The sequence below is a fragment of the Alosa sapidissima genome, chromosome 23 (genome assembly GCF_018492685.1).
Source record: "Alosa sapidissima isolate fAloSap1 chromosome 23, fAloSap1.pri, whole genome shotgun sequence".
In the NCBI taxonomy this organism is placed as follows: Eukaryota; Metazoa; Chordata; class Actinopteri; order Clupeiformes; family Clupeidae; genus Alosa; species Alosa sapidissima.
Genome location: NC_055979.1, coordinates 2,204,427 through 2,228,509, shown reverse-complemented (window position 1 = coordinate 2,228,509; position 24,083 = coordinate 2,204,427). Strand labels below are relative to the sequence as shown.

General features: G+C 41.6%; 1 long non-coding RNA gene across 1 annotated transcript; it reads left to right on the top strand.

The window, feature by feature from the left end:
- Positions 1 to 2,860: 2,860 nt before the first annotated feature.
- LOC121698360 lies at positions 2,861 to 18,439 on the top strand. Its single transcript, XR_006026752.1, has 4 exons — positions 2,861 to 2,963; positions 6,255 to 6,259; positions 16,627 to 16,630; positions 18,427 to 18,439. It is a non-coding gene; the product is annotated as an uncharacterized LOC121698360 (long non-coding RNA).
- Positions 18,440 to 24,083: the final 5,644 nt, after the last annotated feature.

The window sequence follows — 24,083 nt, the reverse complement described above, 5'->3', positions numbered from 1 at the left end:
CTTCATCATTAAGTCTATCATATTTATATTTCATCCATTAGTGTTCTTCTCTACAAATGTCTAATTGCCCCAGAATTTCAAAAAGATTTCAGGTGTACTCTTTTAGGAAAGCCCTTCATTTTATTGTCAAATGTATGCTTGGAGTTTTTCTTGTGTGTTTACCAACACACATTTTCACCATTTGAATGTGACTGCCCAATGTGTATGATTGTTAGTGGCTCAGTGGGATAATGCCTTGTACTGGTGTTTCTTAGGTTGAGTGTTCGAATCCCCATTAGAACTTCAGGATCAAGCTGCACATGCTATTGGTTATTGAAGATTCACACCATTGAACAGCACCTGAATGACATCAGCCAATCAACATTCACACTCATCAGTTGTCAAGAATCACAATGCCGAGACACTCTATGACATTCAGGGGAACTTCTTTGTTTACTATTTTTCCTTCATCATAAAGTCTATCATATTTATATTTCATCCATTAGTATTCTTCTCAACAAATGTCTTATTGCCCCAGAATTTCAAAAAGTTTTCAGGTGTACTCTTTTAGGAAAGCCCTTCATTTTATTGTCAAATGTATGCTTAGAGTTTTTCTTGTTGTGTGTTTACCAATACACATTTTCACCATGTGAATGTGACTGGCCAACATGTAGGATTGACAGTGGCTCAGTGAGATAATGCCTTGTAACTGGTAATCCTTAGGTTGAGAGTTCAAATCCCACTTGAAGCATTAGTGTTAGAATACTGTTGGGTTGTGGATGTTAGCATACTACAATAGAATGCTGTTGGGTTGTGGAGGTTAACACACTATTACATTACAGCTACTTGTCAATATGGACTTGTAGTGTAACTGTATAATTATAGGCTGTTTTTCTTATTGACTCCGACACAGCTGTAGCCTATAATTATTTGTTATTCTTATAATATTTGTCATTTCTTATACATATTTAGTCGGCTCTTCCACTTGACAGAACAACTCTGTATCGGTTAAGGATGTCACGCATGAAACAATGCTGCAGAAACACGAAAATACGACTTTGAGTTTAGTAGGCTATAATTTTTCAGTTCCTGTTTATCTATTGCACGATGGGTAATAATTTAAAGGAATCGTGTTGCAGTCTTGTAAATAGTGACCCTGCAAGATCCCTAGTCATTGCAAAATCATAGTCTGTGACTTAAAACTCTACTACTTGTCTTTAGATGTGAGAGGGTCTGAGACTGTAGTCTTTCAAAAATCTTTTCCAAATCTTTGCAAATCTTTCCAAAGTCTGTCAGTGTAAGGAGGTGCTGTGGAGAAATTGATGGATTGTTTGGCTCTGTCACCAAACCACACCCAGTTTACCTGCTGGGAAACCCTGTAGCTCCGGAGCAGGGGCTCAGACCAGGATAAATTGTTTGCTCGCCCTCAGTTCACTCTTTTGTTCATCTCAACCCAGCACTCCAGTGTGTCCTGCTTTGTGTGCGTCTTTGAGTTAACGTAAGTCATCACTTTAATGACCCTCACTATGACTTTTGTGATGTTTATCAGTTTGTAGAGTAGCTCTGCCATCATGTGTATAGTTAAGGTCTTTGTTTGTTGGTTTGGTGTGTTGGAGTCCAATGTGAGAGATGATTAGGTGATGTTGGTTGACTTGGGATGTCAAGTATTGTTTAGTTGTACCTTATATAGCCATATGATTTCAGTTTATTGTTCAAATGTCAATTGGTTTGTTTGTGAGTTGGGATCTGTACTGATTTACCCCATTTCACTGATTACTCCATTTTCTGTTTGTTTCCTCTTTGATGCAGCACACATACAAGTAAAGAACAAAAGAACAGATGAATTGAAACTCAAATAAAGTTCACTTGTGTTGCACCGAAACCTGCCATCTCCGTGTCATCACTTCATACCATTGAGCCTTCTGACCGAGGCTCTGCCTGCTCGCCACACACTCACTCTACCTCGACCCACATCGCCCCCTACAGTTCCTTCAGCTGGGTTGTGGAGGTTAGCATACTAGAATAGAATACTGTTAAGAATACTGTTGGGTTGTGGAGGTTAGCACACTATAACGTTACAGCTACTTGACAGGACTTGTCGTGCAAGGCAAGTATAACTGCATAATTATAGGTTGTTCATCTTATTGACTCCAACACAGAACCCACCCCCACCCCCCTTCACCTACCACCACCCTTCACCTACCACCACAAATACAATTCCATTCTGTGGGAAACACTGCCTTCCATTAACAGACGCTTCATCTTATCCATGACAAATGCATAGTCCTGTAGAATAGAGTATTGTTAGAATACTATTGAGTTGTGGAGATTAGTGCACTAGAATACTACTGTTGGGTTGTGGAGGTTAGCACACTATAACGTTACAGCACAGGGTAATCCTAATTTTATGCATCAAATTTATTCCAATCCAACTCAAAAGTTCTGAACAACACAAAGTGAAGGTTTTATCCAGATCAAAACCAAGAATAGATTATGTGATCTAATCCAATTTCAGGATCCTTGTTTCCCTTTGAACAAGCCATTTTCAAGATTTGATCCAATCCGATAGCCGAAATCCGGTAACTGAAATCCGATAACCGAAATCCGATCACGTTTCTTTTGAAAATTGGGCCCAAACAATCAAAGCATATGTAAAACTAAAAAGCTATGCTACCTCATGTTCGTTTTGCTCGGACCCCGTAAATCACCGCTTGCGGTTATATTTATTGTTTGGTTTTGTTTGTGTAAAGCACATTGAATGACCTCTGTGTATGAAATGTGCTATATAAATAAACTTGACTTGACTTGACTTGTCAACTCATATCACTATAAAATCCCATAAAACTGGACAAATATCAAGGCTCCCATTACATTTCTATGGAGCCGTAAGGTGAAGTTGACGGGCCATGTCTGCCTGCACGGAGCTACTGGACTGCCATTGGCTCATCTGAGTTCGATGGGCGGGGTTTTGCAAACGGTCAATTGTGAGCTTGTTTCACTAAATTGTGCACCCATTTTACCAAATATTGCACTCGTATTACTGAACAGGCTCATTGCATGCATAAAATGTGCTTTTTAAGACGAAACATGTATTTTTTTACAATTACATCTGATAATTAGTCTGTACTGCTTTATACTATGATAGCATATTTATACACTTTACGTAAAGCAAGGTAAGACATGCTATGTCACATTAAAACATATAAGTTATTATTCCATCTTGTGAAATCAGCATAAGTTGCTATAAATTGTTAAATTAACTTTAACACACACACACACACACACACACAACCACAGACACACACAGATACACATAAGTATGTTCTTATTGGTATCGATATAAACATGAATAAGGAAGAGACAGGGAAACAAGTCAGCCCCTATGTCATACCCAGAGCACATATTGTATGTTGGCTCCACAGTCCCCTGAGGGCTAGCAAGGTGGGTGTCTGAATAGTAAGGAAAAATCAAAACAAGCATATCCTTGAGCAGACGTGATTGAGATGGTTAACAGTGCACTTTGTTGCCTTATAGAGCAAAGGCGCATGGATCTGTACAGATCAGCTAGCGTACATGCCCACTGAAACAGTCTAGAGATTGCCATCATTCCCTGAGGGCCTGTGAGCAACATGGTTGGATTAGTCGTTCCTTTGTTATGTTAACCCACACCTTCAACCTGCTCGTATGCCAGCCGTCTCTTTATATTTGCTCTTGTAAGTTGAGGGTTGCATGAATCTGATAGACTGCATGTAGGAGGAATATGCATAGTTTTCCCAGTGGCCTTAATTTCATTTCTTTTTCATATGGAGGCAAGGACTGCAGCCAAGAGGAGAGGAACACAGACAAAACATATGCAATGAAATGAAGGATGGTGTTTATATAAAAACTCCCACTGTGATTTGATTTGGGAAGGATTCTCTTTTCCCGCCATCTCAGCTAAAATGAGAGAATGAGCAGATTAGAGATACACAAATGGCCCTTTCTTGCCATTTGTCATGCTAATGTTGTAGGGCTTTCTTTCTCATTTTATGTTGTCTGTTTCTCTCACTCTGTTTGTCTTTCTCTCTCTCTCTCTCTCTCTCGCTCTCTCTCTCTCTTTCTCTCCCTGTTCTCTTTCCCACTGTGCAAGCCATGAGTACAATTCTGAGACCAAGCCTCCAATTAATATTATCGATCTATTCCACATTATCTGTCATTTTAAAGTTCCACTTCACTTTATTACCACACCTTATCCCTCATAAATTTAATTTCATGGTCATTCAAACTCCACTAAAAAATAATGAAATAACGAAATGAAAATAAAGCTGACTTGTGGAATGTCACGTACGTAGGGGTGGCAGAAAAATCACCGCTGAAAAATTTCCTGTGTGCGATCCATCAGCAAACGGATATTACTGTGGCATCTAAAGTACAGAATTATTGAGCCAAAAGCAATTGCTTTACCCCTGGAATGTGGGACTATCTAGTGGCCTATCAAATATAAGGCCCTAACATTCATATCAGAGTATTTATCAACTCGTCCAGGGAAACAGAGTCATCCCACCATCCAGAAGCATCATCATACCATCTTCTTTTAACAGTGTGTCAGCTCAGTTGGATTTGAGCACTGTGTGCTGCTTTCCTTATGAAACCGAGCCATCAAAAAGCACATGAACACACACACACAGGCACACACACACGCTGACACAAGCACACATGGGGTATGTTATGTTCTCTATCTCGTCACAGTGAAAATCCCCCTTTGGGTGCCTAGTAGAATGCCTGCAAATGATCTCTGAAGAGCCCAGTGTATGTAAACACCCGTCATCTCTCTCTCTCACCACCAAGATGAGCAAATACAACCGGCTGAGAAAAACAAACAGCACACGTGGGGTCTCCGGGCTTGTCCTTCACGCAGCCAACAGCGTGCCATAATCATGCCGGTTCTTTGCATTATTCAAAGAACAATCATTGTAAACATACATCTAGAGGGCCAGACAGACAGAATGATGTGGGGGTTAGTCATGCTTTAATCTGGAGACTGTGCTAGACTAGAGACACTGTCACATCACCAATGCTACTGTGGGTAAGAACATACTGTGTGTTTGTGTGTGTGTGTGTGTGTGTGTGTGTTTGTGTGTGTGTGTGTGTGTGTGTGTGTGTGTGTGTGTGTGTGTGTGTCAGTGTGAGATTTCCATCAGAAATGACAATTACATAACTTTGTGTTTAGACATGGATGGCCAGGCTGTTTGTTGTTAATGACATTCTCATGTACTACAGAGTCTCATGATTTCAAAACAAAAGCACACTTAAGTAAACATATGTAACTTATCACTAAACATGTGAAAACACACACACACGTGAGCAAAACTGCATTTGGGCAAACATCTTATGAGAGCATTATTGCTTAATAAACAAATGTGGCCCTACTGTTGGTCTGCAGAATAAAATTCCAATAATCTTTTAAGCATTTCTTATTTATATATTTTTTTGTTAAAGTTCCTCCGGCTCTGCAGCCTACACGCACACACACACACACACACACTCTTGGTAAATAAACCATATCGTTTCCCTTTTGAAAGTCTTGAAACTGCAATCAAATTGTGGAAGGTAAAAAAGGAGGGGGCACACACTTAATTAATTAGTCTCCAAGGCCTGGGCATGAAAACACCGGCGAATAACAAAGCTGCTATCGGCTAGTTCTCCCCAAGTCCTGGACAAAGAGCTAATTAAATGAAACTGCCTGCAATATTATGTGGGCTCAGGCTCATGAATGTATATGTGTTTCCCCCAAAACTGTCACTGGCAAATGGAATTGAACTTAATGATGGAAGGAGAGAGAGAGAGAGAGAGAGAGAGAGAGAGAGAGAGAGAGAGAGAGAGAGAGAGAGAGAGAGAGAGGGGGAAAGGAGGGGCCAGAGGACTGAGTGTTGAGGAGAACAGAGGAGTGTGTGTGTGTGTGTGTGTGTGTGTGTGTGTGTGTGTGTGTGCACGTGCGCTCCAAGACAACACATTTGCACTCTCACACTCTTAGAAAGGTTCTGGTTGTCTCAGACAAAGTGACTTGTCTTCACCAGCGGGCTAATGTTGTCATTTCACAAAGGCAGTTCAAAGATAGACCCAGCCAAAGAATTGTCATCTTTTCAAGTCAGCCTGAGCCAAAGAACTAGTCTGAGGCCCAGAACTGTGTGTGTATGTGTGTGTGTGTGTGTGTGTGTGTGTGTGTGTGTGTGTGTGTGTGTGTGTGTGTGTGTGTGTGTGTGTGTGATATGGGTTAGCTTTGTGCTGATTGTCAGGTCCTGTTTCCTCACACTCAAATCATGAGTCTGGTGAACGGAGGTGCCTGCAGTGCTGCCACAGAACTAAAGCAGAAAGGAAGGACGCCTTGTGTCTCACTCTGTGTGTGTGTGTGTGTGTGTGTGTGTGTGTGTGTGTGTGTGTGTGTGTGTGTGTGTGTGTGTTTGAGGGTCCTTCATATTTTTAAAAATCTCTTTTCTCTTATTCAGTTATATATTCATCACCCCTTCAAAGTTAGACAAAGGAGCACTCTTTTATTCCACTCTGCTTACTTTCAGCTTTGGCCTGACAACAGCTATGGGAAACAATGGAGAGAGAGAGAGAGAGAGAGAGAGAGAGAGAGAGAGAGAGAGAGAGAGAGAGAGAGAGAGAGAGAGAGAGACGATATCTAAGTGAGAGAGAGCAGCAGTTTCTGTTGTCCCTTAGTGATTTGAGACAAAATAGATACTCCGAATTGAGCTAAAATATCAACAAAAATAAATATCTGTTTGAAGAACAACTAACAAACATGCAGTAGACCCACACACTCTTGTATGTGCGCGCACACACACACACACACACACACACACACACACACACACCTGCACAAACACACACACACTTGGGAGATAAAGGGAGACACTGCAATATCAGCAATATCTTTTGAGATGGAAAGTTCAAAGAGGCACACATCCAAAATGCTTCCATAACGCATTGTTCCTCAATTTCACTTTGCAGTTCACGGTAAAAATCACTTCAGAGGTGCCCCCCTCTCCCCTGACAGATAGTCGGAACTTCAAAAGCACTGCACAACAGTGTCAAACAGCACCAGCGTTTGTCAAGTCAGTATTTTTCCATTTTTGGCATTCGTGTGGAGCATTAACGATCAGCTGCAACTGTAGCAGACAGCTGCTGTTCTACGACAAGTGAAGCATTTAATTTAGTCCAGCAGGCTCCATCTGACACCGGCAGGCCAAGGACAGGCAGGCCTTCTCTAGCCAAAATTGCTGCACAGGAACTCAGATATACACCAGCAGTACAATAATAACAATAATCAAAAGTACTATATAAAATACAGAATAATGTCACAGATAATTTTCATGGCAAATTATATTTTTATGGAATTTTTATTCTCAGAGTATGAACGCTTGGGAATTATTTTTCTCACATGCATGGTTTCATTAGTCGGCAGAGGAAGACAAACGATGAGCCCAGAATACTTGCCCTTGCACACACCTTTGGCAAATGTAGGATGAAAAAGTGACCTTATCAAGAAAGGGATATTCATTTCCCCTGTACCTCACTCTGACGTGATCCAATGGTATAGTAATGCAGGTGTGTGTGTGTGTCTGTGTGTGTGTGTGTGTGGAGGGGATGGGGTAAATCTAACAAATAAACAAAACGAAGCAGGTTCATGCAAAACAGGTATATAAAAGATGGATGTGCCAAAATGAAATTAAATTGTCTTTAAGAGTTTGTTGTCACCTTAGTTTAGGGTAATCATAGCCTTGCACCGTGTAAAGAGGACGACACGGTCAGGAGAGTCCAGAGGATGGGCGATTGATCATCTGAATCAGGTCAGTATCACACACATGCACATGTCTGTATGGCGTTGCACGCGTACATTTGTAAGGCACTGCGGTGCGCGGAGTTCGCCCCAGGATGTGCTATATAAATAATTCATCCGACGGGGGTTTTAGTGCAGCAGAGCTGAAGGACGACACTGCTATGATTTGTCATCATTCGTGGCTGAAGCGGCAACTAATGTGAAGATTTGTCAAGTCAAGTCAAGTCAGCTTTATTGTCAATTTCTTTACATGCACTGGTATACATACAAAGAATTGAAATTTCGTTTCTTACTTTCCAATGCAGACATAGACATACTTTAAATACAGACATAGACATACTTTAGACATAGACATAGCCATAGACAATAAAAAATAAAAATATACAGACATACCACATACAGACATTAAAAGGCAAGACTGAAATATAGAACATATATCAAAATATAGAAATATAGAACATATATCAAAAAATAGAGGTAGTTGTGTTGTATATTTACATAGTCCTAGCGTAACCTTCTGTGAGTAGTAGTAGCAGCAGCATTGTGGCAGAGTGATAAATAACATTGATAACATTTACATGAAGTTTAAACTTGTGCTTGTGTGTACTGTATATTTACATTGATATGCAGTCATTTCAAGTATATCAGGCTTGATATGAAGCAGCAACACGTTAGGCTGCGCAGTCACAGTGCAGTTCCACAGGGCGGTCCTGGGGGGGGGGGGGGGGGTGGGGTTAGGGTAGACAGGATCCTATGGTCCTAGGTTCCTGGCTGGCTGGTGGGTGGGGGGGCTGTCAGTGATGGGAGAGTGGGTAGAGTGTTCAGCATCCTGATTGCTTGGTGGATGAAGCTACTTGCAAGTCTGGTGGTGCGGGAGCGGAGGCTCCTGTACCTCTTTCCAGAGGGCAGGAGGCTGAACAGTTCGTGTGCAGGGTGGGTTGTGTCCTTGACAATCATTAGTGCTTTGAGGGTGAGGCGGGTGGTGGTGAGGCGGGTGGTGTAAATGTCCTGTAGGGAGGGGAGTGGTTTGTATTTGCTAAATGATGATTTCTATATTTCCTGCGTGCGGGCTGAAGGACTCTCTAAGAGAAGCGCAGTAGCACTGTGCTTCACACACACAGCCCCTGGCATGAATATGGAACTCTGACCTTGAGGGTGAAATCTGAGAGAGAGAGAGAGAGAGAGAGAGAAAGGGGCAGAGAGAGAGAGATGGATAGAGTTAACAGAATATTTTGGCAGATCCATGCAGATGGTTGAATCAGCCACCTTTATAACCCCGTCGTCATTTCGATTGGGTTGCCTAAAGCATGGCCATAGTTTTGAGTCAAACTTTATTGATTCTCTAAACTTTGAGCAAGTGCCCAGCAATAACTCTCAGCCAAAAAGTAAACTTTCTAACTCCTGTTTTGCTTTCCCACTATGTTTTTGGAGGGACCAATGCACAGTGCTGGGAGGATATGTGAATATGTTGCTTGATGCATTCCATATCACATTCCATTATTGATCATAATTGAGCAATATGCACTTTTATTTTCCCTGATTCAGCAGTTTATGACATGACTTCAGTAGGATGCGTTTGATCCTTCCCAGTCATCTTTTAAATGTTAATCTCCAAACTTTGAAGTTTTCACTTCTCAGGTAAGGCTGAAACACCAATATAGTAAATAAGATACTGTACCCCTTTGATGCTCCCCCAAATGTCTTTTTTCATACCAGGCCAAGGCAGGTTTAAAGGAAGCCTTGACTCTTTTATCTCCCAACCTTGTGGCCGAAGTCCTTGCCCTCAACATCTATTATAGATGAGAGATTAAAATCACGTATAAATATAAGAGGGGGTGGAACGAAATACATGAATGTGCTTCAGGCATTGATTAAAATGTGCACATCTAATATAAGAACAGCTATCAAACCAAGTGCAGAAAGACCTGGAGATGTTCAGAAGTCCATTTCATGTTGTTAGATTGTAACTCCTGATCTGTTTGTGATTTCCTGAGGGATTTACAAATATCTGCCTTGTATTCATTAGCAAAGATTAAGGATAACCTAGCTAACATCCCAGATAAACATTACGAACCCACCAAGATGATTCTTCAAATAGTGTTGATAGTGGCATGATTTGTATCCTCAAGGGACAGAAGCACTGTGTACTATACTTGGGGCATGTGCCACACTCTAAAAAGGCATACTGTATAACGGGTACACTGTATGTGACACCTTATAAGAAATGTGCCATGGAAGGTGTTTGTATATGCTTGATTGAGGTCCACGGATTTACACTGTGAAGAAAGTCAAGGGAGGCTAAATGAGGTGAAATAAAATGCTGAATTTCTCCCCTCTGAAGTTTCCTTGCATTTTTTCCCCCTCGGTTTGCACATTCGTCGAACACCTTGGGTGTTCATGTGTCCCACCCGCTCAGTCTCTCCGACATCTGTAAATGCTGCTTTAAGTTCAATTCACAGGGCAACTCACCCCTGCTAGAAAACCCAGGGACATGCTGCCCTTGATAAACTAAAAAAAGGTGTCATGTCAACACATTTAGATTTAAAAAAAGAGAAAAGAATGATTAATTTCCCATTTGCAACCTACTCTGTTTCTGAGCTAAAGCGTAGAACCCCTGGTATGTAGCACAGCTATTCAGCTATTAAATTTCTTCAAATTTATTTATGTGGCTGATGCATAAATATGGTTTATTACAGTGATTTTATTTTGCTCTATCAGGCTGAGACAGCTGTAATGTGAAGAGACGAAGAGATGTGCTATCACTGGGCACCAGCCCTGGATGACTTTGTCAGGTGAAGACGGATGGCCTAACCTACTTTAGGTCCTGTTTTTCTCCCTCTGTCTCCAGGCTTTCTAGAGAAATAGTAAAAGCTTGGAAGCAATGTGGTCGATAGAAGGGAATATAAAAGATGCATTGGCTATTAAACCCCAAATAGGTAGAGACTGTATACAGAATGTTGTTATTTTTTGTTAGAACGCGTTCAATGTTCACTGTTGCTATGGTGTATTTAGTGTGTGAGGCATTTTGGTGAAGCTTGTGTGATATTTTTGTGCCTAAAATATGTCATATATGTCATAAATATCCATGTTTCAACTGCACCATGGTACCAGGGAATCTGACTGGTGTTTAGCTGCAAACAGAAAGTTATCATATGTTCACTTCATGGAGCCTGGTTAGCTTTTCCCATTCATGTTTTTACTGCTATTTTTCTATACCAAAGCAACCACTCACTTCCTTCCACCTCTCTCTCCCCTATCCACCTTTCTCTCTCTCTTCTTTTAATCTTCTTGGCGCTGTGTGAAGTGTCGAAGTTGGGGTCCGGTGTGAATTCAGTTGTGTGTGTGTGTGTCACGCTGGGTTCTCATATTGAGGTCAGCGGTGCTGAATTGTAATGATAAAGTGGCCAGTGCTGTTATCCCTGCTCCACTGTCTCACACAGTCAGACTCAATGGCATAACTGACAAAGCCATTACTTCAGAGAAATGTCTCCAGCATGCTTCCCTCCTGCCACTAACAGAGATAACGTGTCCCTCCTGTTTTTAACACTCTCTCTCTCTTCTCTGTTTCTCACTCCATTTCTCTTCTCTCTTACTTGTCTCTTTCTCTCACTCCCATCTCTCTCTCTCTCTCCCTTCATCCACCCTGATTCTCTCCTCTGCTGTGCTGTGGTGCCTAGACTTATTTGTGTTTGACAGAACACATTTGACAAAATACCACACAGGGTCTCCAAGGCAGTTCTGACCCCCACAAACAATGCATTAAGGTATTTAACAAGCCATGTTGCCTGCAGAACCTCCGGACGAGCACTGCCACTCTCCCCAAGATGGCCGATATCCGTGTCCAAGACGAGGATGAGACGGCGCCACAATTTCATCAAAATGGCAGGTTGTTATTCCGGGACATTTTACTCTCAATGTTTACCACTTCAGATTGGCATTTCAGCCATTTACACAATGAATCAGGCGTGTGTGTGTATAAAAGAGAGGTTCAGGGTCACCATGGAAACGCACAGTCCACTATTCCTATATACCTGATATTGTGCTCATGGTGTCGGAGTGTTTAGCAATGGCGCTCTGTGTTTGCATGCATCAGGTGTTTGAATGTATGTTTTTCAGTGTGTGTGTGTGTGTGTGTGTGTGTGTTTGTGTGTTATTTTTTTTTTTCAATTTTTATCCATCTGTCTCCCCTCTGTTTATCCATTTGTCACTCTTGCTGTATCTCCAAGTATAAAACAGCTGTCTTTGAGTCTCTATCTGTCTGTGTCCGTCTCTCATCAAGTCTAATTCATGTTATATTTCCTGTTTGTTAGGACACATGCCCAGTGCTGAGTCACAGGCTGTGGTCAGTGGAGATAAGTCCTCTCTGGTGCTCGGCGTTTGCCATCCTGCTGGTTTTTGCAGATGCAAGACAACATTTGTTCTCCGCCAGTCCAGCCCCGTGGGGCACTCTCACCTCTGCTCCTCACTTGATTAATTCAGGGCTGCTGTGGCAGCACCAGGCGAGAAATTCTGTGCACACACAAGCGCGTACATGCACAGACACACACACACACACACACACACACACACACACACACACACACACACACACACACATATAAACGCATGCAAACACACTTAGACACACACACACACACACACACACACACACACACACACACACACACACACACACACACACGCACAAACTCGCAGACAATACATAAGCCTGGACACAGCACTCTCACTGTGACTTCTAGCTATAAGGGTCAAGTCAGGAGGACAGAAAGAGAGAGACCAAGTGATGATAGGAGAGAAAAAGGAAGAGAGAAACTTCTACTACAAATCAAAGTGACCTTGAAACCAGAATTTTCCAGAAGGCCCTCCCTTGTTGAGGTCTCCTGTGCTGTGATAAGACAGGAGGGGATGAGAAGGGGACATCAAGGCACAGTGTGAACAAATTAAAAAGCCATCTGAAGGGGTCAGCTAGCACAGTCTGTCACTAACCCCATATTAGGGCCTTGTCTCTCCCAGTGTACGCAGATGGGTGTGTGTGCAATCTTGACATGACAATATGGACATTGATGACTTTAAACAAAAGACAATTGTCCAGCAGGGAAAGAAAACAAACAAACTTTCTTTAAATCATCATTTGCTGTCAATATTTGGTACTAGTCATTCCTCTTGTACCACGTGGCATTAGTCCTTTGAATGCAAATACTTTTATTTGATAAAGACAAGATGGATGCCATGTTAATCTCCATAATGCATCAATTAAGATGATCTTACAGTATGCTCAGAATCCAAGTAGACTGGTATTACTTTCATTAAAAGGCAAGGACATATTTATGGAGTAGAGGTCCTATAGGTGCTTCTCAGAGGTTCTCATACCCAGGTACAGTACTGCAGAAGACAAAATGGGGTTTTGTCGTTCAGAAGTCTACACCAAGTGTTGTAGTAAGACATCCACAACCACTATCAGCAACAGAGTAAATGCTAGGGCCTGCATCTCAATCATTAACTATTGAACTATTGCTCTTTTCCTTCAGAGAGCCTTTTTGGCAGCAGTCGATGTTGTTTGTTCAAGGAACACAGAGTTAAACCATGTCCGGAAAGGGAGAACCTTTTTTGGCACAGTGTAGTTTCTGCTAAAGGAGCAAATCTTCTCTCTCTTTCCTAGAAAAGTTTAAAAATGTTTTGCCTTTGCTCTATATTAAATTGCTTTGGATAAAGCCCATCTGTTCAAAGTCCTGTTTAAGTGTATATTTAAGCAGGCCGCTAAATATACTGCTGTCAGTAACTGACATTAGTTATTCTACACAAGTGATATTTCTCTGAAGATTGCAGTAAACAGAAACAGATGGACATGCAGGGGAATTCAGTAAGGTATTTTTTCAAAGACTGTTTTACTAGTTCACAATCCGAAATTTGCATTAAGAAATGTGATAGAAAAGCGTGTTTGGTGAGGTCTCTGACCAGGGTCCTGAAGTGTTTTATGGGATCGTGCAAGAGTCAATTGTGCAGGCAGGAGTCATGCAGGATCCCGTCATACACCCCAAAAAGTGTTTTTAGTACATAGGACCCATGACCAGGACCACGCAGGACACAATCTAATGGGAGAAAGAAGACAGTCAAGAGTTTAGAGAGCCTGATCAGACAGATTGTGGCATTCAGGGGAATAGAGCTTGCAGTTGCAAATGCTCAGGGTCAATGCAGGGGAATAGAGCTTGCAGTTGCAAATGCTCAGGGTCAGTGCAGGGGAATAGAGCTTGCAGTTGCAGATGCTCGGGGTCAATGCAGCGGGATAGAGCTAGCAGTTGCAGATGCTCAGGGGTCAATGTAGCGGGATAGAGCTTGCAGTTGCTCATGGCACGTGATTCGGTCTGCTGGGATTGCAGAATACACATGGGGATGGCAACATGCAGATCATATTAATTCCAAATGGGATAGGTTCAACTTGGCCATATGTTAGAAAGTTATTATGCTTTTGCTGCCAACTACTGTCCATACTTACCATCAATATTAATAAATGAAAAGTTTCAAATTAAAACAAAGGGCCCTATCGTGCATCAAGCGCAGCGTGGTGCGAAGCGCGACACAAGTCATATTCATATCGTAGACCCCGTCGGTGATGATTTTTTCACCACGCGCTCCACTTTTATTAAACCTTACATCCAGGGTGTGGCAATTAATGACATAAGGTCTGGTCTGGTGCATGATCCAAAAACCGCTGTCTTCTATGTCACACCCTCTAAAAATCATTAGACCACTGACCAAGAAAAACCTTGTCTATAGTGAAAGGCGCATATAAAGCACAGAGGAAGACACACTGTCACAAGTTGTAAGCAGCCCTTAGCAACCAGTCCCAAACAACTCCTCTGCAGGATAAATATCCTTAGGATTTTTATTCAGTCATTCAAACATGTGTGGGTAAGTGTAGCTTTTTTCAGGCTACGTGTTCGATTGTAACACCTTGTCAGTCAATAGTGAAGTAAATAACTGTGTAGAACTGTTTTGTCGTTGACTATGAGACCACAGTGAAGTTAGTTTCACTTTGCCTATGAGTTCAAATAATAGGCGAGTGCAGAAGGCATGTACTGTAGGTTATACTCTGTTAGTCACACACAGGTTTTAGTTAAGCAAGTAGCTTACTAGTGGATTGTGCAAGCAGATTTCTTCAGATGCGTTGACTGTCAAAATACCGACGGGCTGTTTGATGTTGCGCTGCTGACTCTTAAAGGGAATGACAGATGTCATTCTCATTGGTTTAAAGGATGTTACACCCAAAAGACACCCACGACTGATTAAGATACACAAGAGCAACCCCAGCATTTGATCTCAAAATCACGCCATTAAATTAAATTAGCGAATGTGGACTGGACATGCCTTAAATGTCTTTAAACTTTGTGCCTCTGACCAGGCGTCTCAGATCACCAAGATAGGGCCCAAAGGCTGTTACAGATGTCCTTAGAGAGAAAATCACTCACACATATCTCCTAATAAGGTAATTTTTCTAACTACCTCAAGCTGTAATGCCCTGTCATAGCTGAGAAGACAGAGAGCTTGAGACAGGTTTTCTCTAACTTGGTCCATGCCCGATACATTGTCAACGCTGTCTCTTTGAAAACTTCAACATTTTAGACTACTATTTATACCTTAACGACTTTTCAGTTGCTCATGAAAGTGCATGAGTCAAAGTGTTCTTAAACTTCTAATTTTTTGACACTTCTACACTGAAAATATTTAAATATTTTCAATCTGTGTAGTTAAAAAGACAACAAAGAACTGTGGTCAGGTGAAAATAGCACGCTCAAAGAGGAGCTCTCTCCTCAATTAACCATGTAAACTGTCAACAAAGGCTGTATTAAATATGACACTGTCTTCAGCTAAACACTTTAACTGTGACACACACTGAACACTGCTTCACCCATGGGGAGTGTAGCATGTGCATGCTCTCTCTCTCTCTCTCTCTCTCTCTCTCTCTCTCTCTCTCTCTCTGACACACACACATATCACACACACACATGAATCCTACCTCATTTCACTGTGGCACACATGCAGAGTTAGTTGCAGCAATTATAAGATAGTATCTTTGGAGGCTTCTTAAATAGTTAACATCTCACAAATGTTTGTTGACATTAGTTCCTGAGGATAAGGCCCGGAAGAAGCATATATATGTATTACTATATATATATCATTCATTCATTCATTCATTCAATCTTTATTTATTCTCGGAGGTTCATTGAGGGTAGTCCTCATTTTCAGTGAAGCCGAGATTACACAGTAACAATGAAATAACAAAAGATATAGTATAATAATTGTGGAAAATAAAACAAACATATATTACAATTTATATACTATATATGTCAGATCCATCTGGAGAATATTTGTGATAGCCATCACAATACAAAAACACTTATCTTTAATATTTGAAAAATCACAATGTAGCTCAAACTACACAGTGAGTGTTTCTTTTTTATGATTCTGAAAAGAAAAACGTATATATCGGAAAGTCAAGCAGTAGGAAGCAGTTGGACCCTTATTTCATATCCCCACCTACTCGCAATATTCAGCACATGCGTTATCTGCAGATAAATTGAAATGTCCTTCAGTGTGTTATGCAAAATAATAGCCTCAATTTCCCAGTGTCTCAGGAAGTGATCCATTCACTCTGACATGCCAAATCAAAACTATGTGGGGAGTGACCTCTGAGGCGGAGTCCTGACAAGTGGGCTGACTAGCAGACTGAGGACACCAAGGGGACAAAGGAATAGTGTAGGTACACCATGGGAAAAGAGTACAGGTGAGATGACAGCAAGATGACTTGCATGCCCTTTTAATGAGAGCATGGTTTGTATATACAAGTGTGTGTGTGTGTGTGTGTGTGTTTGTGTTATTGCATGTGTGTATATCTGTAAATATGTGTGTGAAAATATTCTCAATGTGCAGAGGATGACATTGATGTCCAAACAAAAAAGTATTTTTTGACATGTAATAGCACAACAAACAAAAGCAAAATCACACTAATAAGGACAAACAAATAAATAAACAAATAAATAAATAAACCAATAACAACAAACATCCTTCCCAGATAAAAAAAAAATCCCCCAGTTGCGCTCCTCAGCAGACACACTTAGTTCCAAGGCCAGCTCATTAAGTGCTTCACACGCCTCTAAAGCAGGACCCTGTTAATCACGTTAGGTGTGAGAAATAGGTGGGCTGTGGCGAGGGGTGAGATCTGGGGGCTGCGTGTCTCTGCGCAATACGATAATGACGGAGGAGGACGGAGGGCGGCACTGCGCCCCAAACGGCCATGCGCTCTTCATTATTACTCGCTCCTCGTGGGGGTGGCCAGGGGCTGGAGGGAAGGGAAAAAGGCTTAGAGAAAAAAACTATCAACAATAGCAGCCATCTTTTCTCTTGCCTGACAGAGGGTGGTGGGAATTCATGAGTCAATGTTTAACCAGACTAATGGTGGTTTGGCGGTTTGAAACGCCTCCATATGTCTCATCTCTGCGCAGTATTGTATTGTGTGAACTGAGATGACACTAAAAACACAAAAGCACACATACCATAGTTGCATGAACTAGGCAGGAGCAGAGTTGATGTGTTTTTAATATGCTATATATACTACTGCATTAATTACCTTGCAGACTAGGTATCAAGAACAAAATTAGTCAAATTGTATTAGGCAGAACATAATTGATATCACATTAGGTGCATAACATAACAAGATCAACATCTGAGGGAAAATGAGTATGCTGGCCATTCCCTTTGGTGTATCCTCTTAAAATATTAGTGACAGAATTAGGTGCACTACATGTAAGTCACATTAGAGGTCACACTTTGTGTCACAGTCACCCTTGCTGTGTTATGTTGTTAAACAAAACAACAACAACTTAAGATATGCCGATGAAAGTAGATTTGCCATGTACTGTACTGTTTGTTATTGTCATGTCGGCTATATCATATCTCTTGTTTCACCTGGCTACATACCTCTCTCTATAGTACTCCTATACAGCCTGAACTACATGTACTACAATGTCTAATATCAGTAGTAAACACATTTTGTAGAGTGGTCTTATGTGGTACATATGTTAAGCTTAAACTACATTTGTTCAACATCACATAAAAAGCATTAAAGATGGCAAAAATAAATGTCTGACACAAATTGTCTACAGATGTAAATAGTACTGGCAGTAGTACAACCATTAAGCAGTTATGATAATTACATTAACACTTACTCACACCATTCATGTGACAAGTATTGTTTTCCTTCTTTTTTCCCCTTCTTTTTTGTTGTATTACCTGTTGCACAGCAACTAGCGTTCAAAGAGAAGATGACTGCTCTACTGCCACCCAAACTCTACTCTTTGCTTGGTGTCAAATCCACAAGCTGGTTAAAAATTAAGGCACTGCCTCTGATAAAGGCTTAACATGTCATCATTAGGACATTTATGGCAGGAAATCACATATACCTGTCACTGGCAACATTCAGCCAGGAAAAAAAATCATTAAATGTTGTAAATATAGATTGGTGGAGGTCATTGGCCTTCCTCAGTGTAAATACTAGGTGGATACAGTGATCCCTCCCTTCCAATCCGCTGCCATTTCTCTGAACAGGAAAGTGACCCTGAAATGACAAGCAAGTCCTGGTCTTCCTGTTACTTGTAAGTCTGTTATTTCCGTCAATCAATCTCATTTCCAATGAATACAGACTATTATCAGCTAAAACCAGCTGGCTAATGTCAATGGCAGGGAAAGGGCAGAGGACCCTGAATATAGCGCCATCGAGGAGCCTGACTGATGAGGCTGAGGAAGGGTCTGCGAGGCAGGGTATTGCGGGCAGAAATAGGCTTTTGACCCATGGCTGCCTCCACTCAGAATTCTTTCCCCTGCACACTTGTAAACAGTGATTGTGATCTGTATCATCAAATCTAAAATAAAAAAAACAGATGAATACAGCACCGCACAGCGGCACAGCGGCACTCGTGTTTGGAGAGGAGAGCAGGTTAGTTGAGGCCTGACTGGCTAAGGGGAGATAGGGGCTAAGAGAGAGTGGGTGGGGGTGGGGGGAGTCTTACACATCACCATGTCGTCACCATGATCTCACACAAAGCTTGAGGTCTTTGGCCAAGCTAGCAGCTGGGGCTGGAGCATAAAAATGGCGACAAACTGCTCCGCTTGCTTGCCAAGCTGACTGCTTCGCGGGCTCTCGCCAGTTCCAGGGTGATGCCATGGCGTTGCCAGGGCAATGAAGCATGGCTCAGACGGCGCGAGCAGACGGCTTTGGCAAGGCCCATCCTCACCACGGCAAGCGACGGGGGCGGTCCGGGCTATAAACGAAGAGCGTCAGAGATGGAAGGTGGGCTGTCGAGAACCTGTCAGAGGCAATCACAGCTGTCAGGATATATTTTTCTTTTTTTTCTCCTCTTGTTTTTTTTCTTCTTTTTTTCTCTCTCCTCCTCCCCTCAGCTAGCTCTTGGCTGGGAGACTGCCAGCAACAAGGACAAATGCAAATCAGTGGATCTGAAGTGGCAGTGGCGCAGCATAGCAGACACAGAAGGGGAGAGGGAGGGGAGGAGGTGGGGGACCAGCAAACGCCGAGAGTGTTTAGTCTCCGCCAGGCACTCCATTCAAGGTCTGCCACTGAGAGGCATGGCGAAGGAACGGCAAAGGCCCCAGCATCAGCAGACCGCTAACGAGATTCTGACAGTTTGGCAGTGGAGCTGTCAGGGTGAAACGGTACACTGCGGGCTGTCAAAGTTCAAACCAGGGCATGGTGTGTGTGTGTGTGTGTATGTGTGTGTGTGTGTGTCTGTGTAAATGTGTGTGTTTGTGTGTATCTGTATGTGTATGTTTTTCTTTGATGGCGTGTGTGTGTGAATGTATGTGTGTGGAGGACAAAGTGGGGCTTCACTGTACCCCATGAAGGTGCATCTCAGAGACAGAGCCCCTGCCCAGATGATTACCCAGAAGCCATTTCAGGGCACTCATGATTTTCCACAGCTCATTTACTAGTCCATTAGCAAAACTCAGAAATCTGTATTGACGTCATTCAACAACACCTGTTTCCCCTCTTTGCAAATCAGGAACGTGCAGAGAAGGGGGGCTACAGGGGCTCTAGCACCTGCCCTTTTGCCCCTTTGATGTCCAAGTGCCCTTTTGACAAGACCCGTTTTTTACTTTTTACAATTTGTAATACTTCCGCTAGTTCCAACGTGAATATTCGCTAAAATGTCTCATTAATAGTTTCTGAAATTAGAAATTTACAAAAATAACAATTGTCTGTGTTAATTGAAATGCCTTGCCGCCACCAATCCGTGACATCATACATTCAGTGAACTCTCAGAAGGTGCACGCAGGCACAGTGCTGCAGGAGACGTTTGGGAGCACGCAAGGTCACTTGGCAGTTAGCCTATCTGAACATGCAATAGTATTCAGCTTAGAGATAGAGAATAAAATGTTTAAAGTTGTTTCATGTTTAATGAAGTAGGCTATCAAACCCGTTTTAACCATGTCATGGTCCATCCATTTCAATAACCTGGCAGCTTCGAAAATAAGGCTGAACGTTCATAACATATTCTGTTTAGTTTACTATGTTATAGTAGCTAGGTTAGTACACGTAGTTCATAAAACAGAGTAGGCAAACCTTTTCTAAATCGTCATAAGCTGACGACATAGGCTACTGTAGTTGTTTAACTAACCCAACTACACATTTCGTTCTCTGTTTACAGTAGGCTACATTACACGTCATTTCACTCAGTGGCCACACGCACAGCACGTGAATCTGCAAGACACCAGCTTGCTAATGGTGGTAGTTCACTGTGATAAACATTAAAATTATAGCCTGACAAGCCAGACTAGGCAATAACATATTTGCTGCTGCTAGGGTGCGTCTAGATTTCTAGGCTATTAAAATTAGCTTTGAATTTAATCAATAAGATGTAGCCTTCAGTGTTGCCACAGTTACCTTGAAAAAGTAATCTGATTACTGATTACTCCTTTAAAAAGTAACTTAGTTACTTTACTGATTACTTGATTTTAAAAGTAACTAAGTTAGATTACAAGTTACTTTATTAGTTACTTTCAGCAGCTGCCGACAACACCCCCACCGCCTCAACATAAAAATGATAACTGGTTTTGCCAATACTCACTATACTTGAAGTGCATTTTAACATCAATGTATAGCAGACATCCCAACCTAATCTACTTAGATACTGAAATTCAGATGTTTGTTCAATAATGTCTAAGTACACCGAATAAGGAAGGCCTATTGATAGAAATTGTTATAGTAAAATATGTAGATTTTTTGTAGATTTGTTTTTCATGTAGCCTTGGCAATTAGCCATCTTGTATAGGCCTGAGTAATATGCAAATTAAATTACACTTGTTAAACTCACCTCAACACAAGGGCGCGGGAAGGGGGGTGCTGAGGGTGCTGCAGCACCCCCTGCTGGTCGGAGATAGATTTTTAAAACAATATTATATATATTTTTAAATAATTACTAATTCGCTGTCTGACATTATTTATATTTTTGTATGTGAAATGATGAGTCAAATAGCCAAAAAAGGGTTATGGATAGGTTCGAATATAGGCTACTAAAAATTAACAGTTATAGAGATCAACGTGAACGTGAGTCAGTTACTGTAAGAACCTTAGCGTGGTTTCATCTATGTGATAGCGATCAAGTGTGTAGGCCTACCCAGGGCTCGAATTATCTTTTTGTCTTTAAGGGGGTCTCTCTATCTCATAAAAAGTTGGCACACCCCGTGCATAGCCTAACAAGGCGATGAAATAGCCTAGGCGTACAATAAATGCGCACGGTAGGCCTAGGCTTTACCTTGACACACGGACATAGATTTTTCATAGAAATTGATTGCTTTTAATTAATTTCAACATATTATTGATTGTAATAGTCCATATTTCATTTCAATTTCACAATACAAAGAAATAGACTAAACGATTTAGTCTGTGCCATTCTCAATTTCACAACGTGACACATTTGAACCAGACCACCGTCTCAGATAGGCTATCCTCAGTGTCAAACACAATAATGCATGTAGTGTAACTTATACACAGGGGAAAAAGCACTAACTGGCAGAAATTATAAGCCATTGCAGCCAAACTATGTTCTAGTATTGTTGAACCGTGGAAAATTAATAGACGAACAATTTTGGAGTTTGCACTGAGATGTTGTCGGGTAGCCATTGAATATTCCGACATCAGAGATTGCTAACAGGTGTTTCAAAATATCTTTCTGAAATAAATAGCTTTCTGGAGCTCTGAATGGCAGAGGATAGCTACAGATCATCAGACAACACAATCATTGTAGGCTGCATTATGGGCCATAATGTATGGCTTTGTCAATCAACATAGAAGAGGTGAAGCGCAAGTTCAACAGCAAATAGGACTTTTCAGCACATATCAAACCATATAGGCTAGCCCAATGAACGGCTATGTAAATAGACAAAACACTCGCATCAAAGCAGGGTGACTTCTTCAGATATGCGAATGCTGTCAAAACGATCGTATACGGTTTGCTCATATAGTCTAGTGGTGTGGTGGTGAAGTGTCATGCTGCGTTCAAGAACGTAGTGTAGGTCTACGTCCCGTAGTAGCCTATATTTTAATTTAAGGTCTTTAATGGTAAGAGATCGCACGGGGATGGATAATGAGCGGTTGTTTAAGATTAAATTGCAATGCCAGACACCTTCAGATATGAGAGGCCCCCTCAGATTTTTGACTTTGTCGCTTTCATGTGAGCCAGTCCACACTCTATGGGAGTTCGGCTCCCTCTGGCTCCCACGTAATTCGAGCACTGGGCCTACGGTTGATATAGGCCTACATATTCTATGCGATTTACACGTTCAAAAAAAACATGGATAAGCTGAAAGAAACTTTAATTGTGTTTTACAGTTGTGCAAAAATAATAAATGCATAGCTAGTGAAATCATTCACTATCCTATCGCTAAGATAGAAATTATTAGGACACATACTTGCTGTGGAAACGACACACTTTAGGCTTTTCAGAAATTATTTGCGAGATCATTGCAGCCTGATTATTAGCCTATATCTAAAGCCTAACTGGTGTGGCCTATCTCTGGTGTGGTTTTGACGATCAGAAAAGTAATTTTCCTTAGCTATACTGAAATAGGCTAACGATGTCAAGTGCGCTTCTGTGGGGTTAGGGTGGGCGCAGTGGACTCGGAGTGCTGTCGCGGAACATTGGAATTTGTGGCTGCCCAGGACTTTTCTAAAACTTCTCGCTATCACCCGCACACTGCACTAAAATGACGTATTTAGCAGTCAAAATCCTAAACATGTCGGGGGGAGAAATCGTCGGACATCCATTATTTTTGTTATTCAGCACCCCTGGTCAAAAATAGGTTCCCGCGCACCTGCCTCAACAAGTATTTTGCAATCATTTAACCCGCCTTCAGCAATGCTAAAGTCGCTGTTACAAACAGTGCAGTGTGCAAGATTATCATTATGTTTTAATCTTTTGAGACAATTGGGTACACTTTTGTGTAGTCTGATGTGAAATGGGTCTTAAATCTTCCTTTTGAGGGGCACTGACGCTGCCATCATGCTCCTGTTCCTAGATACACTGACTGAACTGATTAATTAAGTTTGGTAGAAAAGAGATATAAGCACACTTACACTGAAAACTGATTGGTTGATTTAGCAAAACAGACCAGGATGCTCTCTGTCTTGGATGCTTCAGGCACAAACGCACCACTCCTCTCTCTCTCCCTCTCCGTTGTGTGCGCGTTAAGCTCATATGCACACACAATTTGAAGTCCGGTCTGGCTTGCGTGCTCTTGTTCGCTCTAGGTTCCGGGAGATTTTATGTAATTTGCGGGCGTCAGGAAGCCGCTATCAGTATGTGGGAGACTTCGGGAGACTTGGGATGTCTAGCTAGACAGCACTTTGTCGCCAGCACAGAATGTACAATGTACCTTAATGTTGTCATGTTTAGCTGACACAAACTCAAAGTAATGACTGATGAAATGTGCATCTCTCTCTCTCCCTCCATTGTTTACGTTTGTGTCGCTGCATGGTTTTACACGTGAATTGTGCTCATGCTGAAAACGTGAGCATAGCCTACATGACATTAATCCCCAAGACAAGAAGAAAGCAAAGAATATATCTTTTTATTAAGGAAAATGACAAAAATAGTAACACACAGTAACTTAGATAAGTAACTTTAACGCGTTACTGGCATCACTGGTAGCCTTGTAGACTATGATCTCTGTGTAGACAATAGCCTAATGAAAGCTGAAAAGACCTATCTGTCTG